Source organism: Podarcis vaucheri, assembly GCF_965113315.1.
Source record: "Podarcis vaucheri genome assembly, chromosome: 8".
Lineage (NCBI taxonomy): Eukaryota > Metazoa > Chordata > Lepidosauria > Squamata > Lacertidae > Podarcis > Podarcis vaucheri.
This window is the reverse complement of record NC_138766.1, coordinates 56,456,741-56,465,024: the sequence shown is the minus strand read 5'-3', so window position 1 is coordinate 56,465,024 and position 8,284 is coordinate 56,456,741. Positions and strand designations below refer to the sequence as shown.

At 40.4% G+C, this 8,284-nt stretch overlaps 1 protein-coding gene across 17 annotated transcripts in view; it reads left to right on the top strand.

Annotated features, from left to right (window-relative positions):
- PLAG1 (PLAG1 zinc finger) overlaps nt 1-8,284 on the top strand; it is a 35,098-nt gene that overhangs the window by 16,515 nt on the left and 10,299 nt on the right. For 13 of the 17 annotated variants that reach the window (XM_082233872.1, XM_082233885.1, XM_082233886.1 and 10 more), the window contains 2 exons: nt 2,805-2,914; nt 6,775-6,935. The gene's annotated coding sequence lies outside the window, so the exon portion shown is untranslated. The remainder of the gene's footprint in view (nt 1-2,804; nt 2,915-6,774; nt 6,936-8,284) is intronic. The other 4 variants (XM_082233876.1, XM_082233877.1, XM_082233875.1 and 1 more) reach the window with 1 other exon arrangement.

Genomic DNA, 8,284 nt, shown 5'->3' with positions numbered 1-8,284 from the left:
CACACACTCTTCATCAGGTCCCCTTCTATAAGGTCTCCTTGCTGGACCTTGACATGCAAATAACAATGCTGCTTCCTCTATGATTCTCATAACTGGCCCCCTTCTAGCCGCACTCTTTTAGCCATACAGCAACTTGGGGGAGCATCTGGGTGCACAAATTGTTATGTTCACTGCAAAAAGGGCAGGACTCCCTCCACCCACCAGTGGGCAAGCAATGTTGCCACTACCAGTTGCAGACCCCAAAGAACCCAGTGTCACAGTAGACCTGCCCAAATTCCTAGCCCCAAAGAAATTTGCCTGCTTCTTCAGTAACCAAACGCATCTAAAACTTAGACACTCCCTCTTTACTCCCAGAACCTTAAGAAAGGAGGTGGCATGGGCATAGCAAGAAGTCCAGAAGTGGCACGACCAAATACTTATTTAGAATGAGGTATATATAGCATGCTCATTGTTGCAATGTACTAGTTGATGTTAGAATTCTTTTAACCTATGGAATATTATCCCAGCATTACAGGCACTGACTGATACGGGTACTCAGAATTTGTTTTTCTACAGAGATTGACGTTTAAAAATGGTTAATATTTAGCCCATAGGGACACCGATCTGCACACAGATGTCCCACATGTACCAGACCTTTTCCTACAGTTCCTAAGCAGGTTTCTCACATGTTAACTTCTATATTTCCTAACACTAGATTGTTAAGGTAATTTTTATCTGTGATCAGCTATGCTGAAACTTTGTAGCTGACAAGCTAACTAAATAGGCTTTGAAGCACCTAACAATCATTCTTATCGATCAATCAGTTATATTTCTCAAACCAGTTTATTACTTTTGCTTATAAATCTTAATTTACAACATTGGGTTCCTTTAAGTTCAATTACATTTTAAATACAGGCAGTGACCTGTGCAGGGGTTATTTTCTGAGGTACTGCACGCTTACGTGAAATTGTGTATAGTCAGAACACCCATTTAAAAAGCCTGCAAACTCCCTATTCTACTCCTTTTTGTGACTTTTGGGTCACTTTGAGTTTGGCGTGATGTGTGCATGCGCAGTCACACACATATTGGACATTCCTAAAATGGTCACTGCCTGTATAGTCAGAACACATCACATTCAATGACAGGTGGCATTGCCAAAGTCTTTTCTGGATATCCACCCCCTTGGTATTTATTCTTTATTTTTTTTTGCCAAGTATGGAAAGCTGAATGCACACAAGTTAAAAGTGTGTAAGTTGTGAACTTTAGCGTACATGTTGTTGCATTTTTGTGGTCAATTACCAGGTCTCCGGGACGCGGGTGGCGCTGTGGGCTAAAGCCTCAACGCCTAAGGCTTGCCGATCGAAAGGTCGGTGGTTCGAATCCCCGCGGCGGGGTGCGCTCCCGCTGCTCTGTCCCAGCGCCTGCCCACATAGCAGTTCGAAAGCACCCCCGGGGGCAAGTAGATAAATAGGTACCGCTTACCAGCGGGAAGGTAAACGGCGTTCCGTGTGCGGCTCTGGCTCGCCAGAGCAGCGTTGTCACGCTGGCCACGTGACCCGGAAGTGTCTTCGGACAGCGCTGGCCCCCGGCCAATAGATGTGAGATGGGCGCACAAACCCCAGAGTCTGTCAAGACTGGCCCGTTCGGGCAGGGGTACCTTTACCTTTACCTTTACCAGGTCTCCATTAGGTACAAAAAAGATAAAGTGGCAGTGCTATTTGCAAAAGAAAGCAGGGGGCTTTTCAGTGGAAATGTAAAAATTAAAATAGAAGATGTCTGCTGAATCTTTATTGGCAGAGCATTCTAGAACTGTGTCAGTGCAATTTCTTATTGCTGTCAGGTGAGCTTTACCAGCTTTTGGAGATGACTAACAATGCTCTTGCAGATGAACTCAGTGATTGAGCTGAAATATAAGGTACCCTGGATCTCTCAAGTTTTTCAGGGCTTTGCGAATCAATGAACATGACGTAGTAGTAAATGGGTAGCTAGTGAAAATGTTTTAACAGTGGTGTCACGGTGTCGGCCATGCACCCCTATCTGTATGGGCTTCCAAATCAGGAACTTCCAAAGCCCCATATAGAATGCATTACAGTAATCCAGCCTTTAGGTTGTTGTTTAGTTGTTTAGTCATGTCCAACTCTTCGTGACCCCATGGACCAGAGCACTCCAGGCGCTCCTGTCTTCCACTGCCTTCCGCAGTTTGGTCAAACTCATGTTCGTAGTTTTAGGTTACCAACACATATAACAGCAGTGGCTGCCGAGACCACATAACACCGGTCCTGAAAGATCTAAATTGGCTCCCAGTACGTTTCTGATCACAATTCAAAGTGTTGGTGCTGACTTTTAAAGCCCTGAATGGCCTCAGCCCAGTATTCCTGAAGGAGCATCTCCACCCCCATCGTTCAAGGTCCAGCACCGAGGGCCTTCTGGGTGTTCCCTCACTACAAAGTTATAGGGAACCAGGTAGAGGGCCTTCTTGGTAGTAGCACTCGCCCTGTGGAACGCCCTCCCACTAGATGCCAAGGAAATAAACAACTATCTGACTTTTAGAAGACATCTGAAGGCAACCCTGTTTAGGGAAGTTTTTAATGTCTGATGTTTTATTGTATTTTTAATATTTTGTTGGAAGCTGCCCAGAGTAGCTGGGGAAACCTAGCCAGATGGGAGGGGTATAAGTAATAAATTATTATTATTTATCACTGTGCAAGAAAAGCTGTAGCTGGTGAACCAGACAGAACTGGTAAAAGGCATTTTTGGGTTCTGATACCTGCAAAGTGTAAAGTTTCCTCAGCCGTCTGCGATGGAATTTTATTTTATTTTTAAAGGGCTAGACACGAGATGTGGATGTACTGCAGATCAAGAGTTCTGAGTTCCCACTTGCCTGTGAGCTGCTACATATCTAGGCAAGTGGTTATTTACATGTCTGGCTTGAAAGGTGGGTGAAGGTTTTTTAAAAATTATTTTTTATGTTTTTGCTTTAACAATCTTTTATTACATATGTAATCCGGTATTCCTGAGGATTATTCCTTTTATGCTTACAAAAATCTGGTCAGGTGTGTTTGACTGAAAAATGGGCACAATATTTCATTCTTTAAATGGACTACAGAACTGATTTAGGATTCTGGTCTCCTTCGTCCAAGCATGACGCGTCATATCATGATGCCTTTTAGGGTCTCATCCACACCTCCATTTGTCCCGCTGCTTTTCCCCAGAGAAACCCCCAGTTTACCACTGAATCAGGCCAAATTGCAATTGGGTTTTCTGTGGATTGTTTTTTTTTTTTCCTATTCAGCAGTCAAGAGTGTCTTTCCTAGGCGAAGGCTGGGGGGGCAAACACATAGCCATTCAGGCCCAGGCCTAGAAAGCACGGGACCAGCAGAATACCACTCAGACCGGCCCCATTTTTTTTAGACACAGAACAAGTGGACGAGCTCTTAGTTAGGTTGTACATTGACTTTTATTCACATTTATAATTATAGGTGCATTCCCACGTTAACAAGCAGGGATGGCTGATGCCTCCCAGAAGTGGGAATTCTATAAACCCTACCAGTCCTGTCAAACTACCCCTAACCACACCTTTACATGGATCTTTTTTAGTATTCTACCACAGCTCTGCGAATTGAAGGTACTTTTTATCAACCATAATATCTAAACCCACGTTCAGAGACAGTATAACTCTCCATACTGGATGCTAGGGACACTTGCAGGTGGGAAATAGAATCATATTCATGTCTTGATTGTGAACAGAAGCATCTGGCTATTCACCATTGAAAACAAAGCTGCACTGAACTTCATCTGATCTAACAAGTCTGTTCATACTCTTATATGCCCAGTGTTGTGGGTTGTTTTGTAATATTTTGAACAGGAAAACCTTCTGGTTCTGTAAACTTACTGGCATTTGATCCAGTCTGTTAAAAGCAAAACAAAAAAAACCTGCAGAAATATGCCTTAATAAATATGTCCAAAAAAATTTAAACTGAAATATATGATTAAGAAGCAACTTCAGTAATATACAGATGTCTCCCAACTTGCGTACAATCAGCATGTGTGCTCCTGCTGACACACGTGCCAAAAATGGCAATAAAAAAGGGCAGGGCAGAATGGGTGAATCCCCACTTGTGTGCGTCCCAGAACGGAACCCCCGTGTAAGTGGGGATTCCCCTGTAGTTTAAAAGTTATATCCAAACAAAGTGCAAGTGTCATTGGGGTGAGGGAAATGATTATTTAGATATAAAATCACAACTTGATATTATACACTTCATTTTACAATGTTATCATTTTGAGAGAGAGAAAAGGGCACTGTTTTTATCTTGATAACCAAATGTGGGAGGAACCTCACAAAACAGAGTTTTTCTTTTTCCTCTTCTCACTGTAGTTCCTTACTGTAGCTAGTTGGTAGAAGAGGAGACTCTTAATCTCAGGGTTGTGGGTTTGAACACCACATTGGTCAAAAGATTCCTGCATTGCAAGGAGTTGGACTAAATGACCTTCACAATCCCTTCTAACTCTATAATTCTATGATTCTCTGAAAAGCCTGTCCAGAGGACTGGGGTGTCTCCTGAATAGTAGCTTCAGTGAGATTGCTTTTTGCAGGCTGTGCTGGTGCCAGATAGTAGTACTACACCTGCAAAAATCTAAAAAAAATCAAGACTTTTATCACAGACACGTGTGTGTTGATGACCTTTCGCCATTATCTCAATGTTGGCTTTGATGCATTGTGGGGAAACCCAACCAGATGGGCGGGGTATAAATATTAAAATTGTTATTATTATTACTATCATTATTATTAAGTACACTAAATATGTGCAATGTATTAACAATAATACATTGCTAACTTGAACATATAAATTGTATCTGATGTGTGAAACTTTTTTGTAAATAATTAATAAAAATTGTACTGGACTAAGTATTACATTTTGGTCTTCATGTGTTCACCCTAATTAAACAATTTTTATATGAAGCCAACTAGAATAGGAACATCTGTCTGAATGGAAGTGTTCGCTTTGATAAGTGTTGTTTTCATTCTATTTTAAGTTGTGGGAAGAGAGAATACTCTCTAATAGTGTGCATAACTTATTCCTGAGTCAATCATACACAATATCAATGCATAAATGTTGAACAGTATCTCTTTTGTATAAAGTAAACAACAATAGTGAATTCAACAGTAACTATATTTTTGATTTGTTTTCTTGATTGTATTCTAAAATTTCCTAGCCCATCCCCAGTGGAAATAAATAAGTTATTTCTTCTAGTACTTCTAACATTTCTCAGACATTGTCTGCTCTGTTTTTTGTTGCTTCCTATTAAAACTGTTTAGATTGCATGTTATAGTTTTATATTTTATTATTGTATCTATGGTGGGATGACCATTTTTGGTGAGAGTCTGAGGTGGGGTTGTCAAACAAACCATGGTTAGGTGAGGCTGCAGGATTTAGACATAATGACAAACCATAGTTAAAAACAAATCATGATTCATATGCCAACAACAAACCATGGCTTTGTTAGTCTAACCATAGTTAGTCTGCTGGGCATGCTTCGGATGGCTGAACAAATCACACTTTGCCTATATAACCCATGGCTTAGTGTTATATGTGAATAGGCCTTAGAAACTAATACAGTAATCTTTTCATTTTAAAGCTAATCTTTGTCCAACACATCAAAAGTAACATTGTTTGTCTTGTCAATTTGTTCTCTCTAATGTAAATGGATTGAGAAATTGTTTTGTTTGTATTATTATTGCTACAGTTTATTAGCAGCCCTTCACCCAAAGTCCCAGGGCAGGTTACAACAATTAAAACACAGTATTAAAACAGTTTAACAGTACTTAAAATTAAAGAAATAAGGTGGATCCTTATTTTTTAAAAAAAGAATTTGAATTTGATCCATATTGCAATTCATACTTGCAGACGATGGAGCAAGTTATGGATAAGTGCGTGTAATGGCTGTCCATTATCCCTTTTCATAACTGGAAGCCCCACTTCAGGGACATGTATGATTAGTGAAGAGACAGGATGGGGGAAGAGTGCTTAACTATTCTTCTAACTGATACTTCTTCATTCAAATCATATGCATGCATGCACCCACACCTCAAAGTGGAACTCAAACACTTGTACTCTCATCTTTGGAGTTATTTGGCTTATGGTATTGCCGTTGCTTATGGAATTACTACCTTTTGTAATTCACCATTATCAGTTACGTGCATTAAATGAAAAAGTAATGGTAAGCTGGTATGCATTGACCATTGTAAAGCATGCTGATTCCATGTGCAAAGGACTGGAAACAAGTGAGTGAATCAAGGGGAAGGAAGAGAACAGGGAATGAGGACGCAAACAAGAAGAGTAGTGAAGATTGATTACATCTGACTTATCATCCCTCCTGGTTCTCATGTAATGGCAGTGTCTCACAGAACATTCTTCCTCTGGGCACATTCAGTTACTTGGATCCTATGTGCAGAATTGCTCCTGGTTCTGTTAGTCTGCTGAAGACTAGAAGATTGCATGCAGCCAGAAAGAGGAGTTTACTGTTGGGCAACACTGTTGTCTTAGCACCAAGGGTGGGAGAAGACTATATTAGCTTTCTAGCTTATCTCCTCTTCTGACTTGCTGTCTTCTAGTCCTGTCTAGAGAAAAGATATGTTGTTCTTTGCATGCAGAAAATCTGGATCATGATTACTGTTAATTATTGTTATATAACATAAAAAGTATGAGCACAGGCTATTTTTCTTTCCCATTGATATCTAGTTTTCTGAAGTCAACCTCTTCACTAATGTCTAGCCCCTTCTGCTTTGTTTTTCAGATCAGCAAAAATGGGAAGCACTGGATTCTGGTTTGCTCCTAGACATGTCAGTGGAACTGGTTAAGACCAAAATCTGAAGGTTTTTCTTCGTTCCATCACCAGGTGTGCACTGAACAGAGGCTACCATAAATCTGTTTTGAGTATGAACACCTTTTAAAATGGTACAAAATATATAAAAGTATTGTTTTTTAACGTAGATTTTAAATGGTTTCTAATAACTGTATCATCCATCCTATAGTTGTGAAAGAACAAATATGAATAAGTAATAATATACTGAAGCTGAAAATAGGCATTGTGACTCAAAAGTTTTTCAGCTGGTCTTTGAGAAGTGTAATATTTGAACATTAATGTTAAAATCCTGTCTGCATTGCTCAGCCTGTACATCCACAATTGAATTAGCTTATCTAGATAGCTAGAAATAATAAGCCAGTGAGTGGTTTAATCAGAAATTTATTCCAGGACTAGCATAACCAAATTTAAATGGCTGGGCTCCAGAGGACCATATGCAATGTTCTACGTGTGCACTAGGGCTTTACTGATCCACCCTTTCTACTGAAGCTCCTTGCGTGCATCCCTCTCCTTTCCCTCTCTCTCCTCCCAGCTGCTTCTAACGGTTAGGGCACACTCTGGAGAGAATTCAGTGAGCACAAGGTGGTGCAGTTGTAAGGGAAGATCAACTTCCCCACCCCGGTACTCTTGGAAGTGCTGTACATGCATGCACACGCCTCTTTGGATCCTGCCTGCTGAAACTGTTTTTATATGAGGACATAGCTGCACTTAATTTATTAGCATTTGCATCATCGTAATGAATTCAGTGGTTAGATTCCAGAGCAATAAAGATCTTTCTTATTCAGCACATAGTTTCAACTCCTTAAATTAAATGTTCTTGAGGCCTTATCTAGATATAGTAGCAGTAGACTTGAGCATTCAAACATGGGTCTGCAGTGCAACTCTAAAGCACAGTATATTTAAAGTGAAAGAGAGGTGGTGAAAGAGGATTGCTGAACTCATTGTCCCTAGCTTTTGAGCCCCACAATCCATTACATGTAGCTGAACTCATAGACCAAAATGAAACGTGGCTAGGGGAACTGGTTTTGGTCGCCAAAAATAAGAACAAAAACCTGTTGCTGGGGCAAGGGCTCAGCATTTCTCGTACTGGTTTTTCTCTTTCAGTCATACCCTTCCTGCTGTAAAGCTGGACACACCACTACCTGTGATCCACGGTGCAGGTGATTGTGCTATATGTAGGGTCTTGAGATAGTCTCACCCATTTTTTTTTTTAAGTATAGCAATTACACACACATGCACAAACATATATGGTTGAGCTTACTCACAACTTCCTGACAGCAAAAGGCAGCAGTTCTAGTTCTTTTCCAAGGTACTTCTAAGGCCTTACAATTTGTTCAATGTCATCACTGTATTGAGACAAATCCTTGAAAATCTTACCACTAAATCTATGTGGGTAGATAAAATTGCAGTTCACTATAGGTGTAGCTTCCTTTATAGGGCT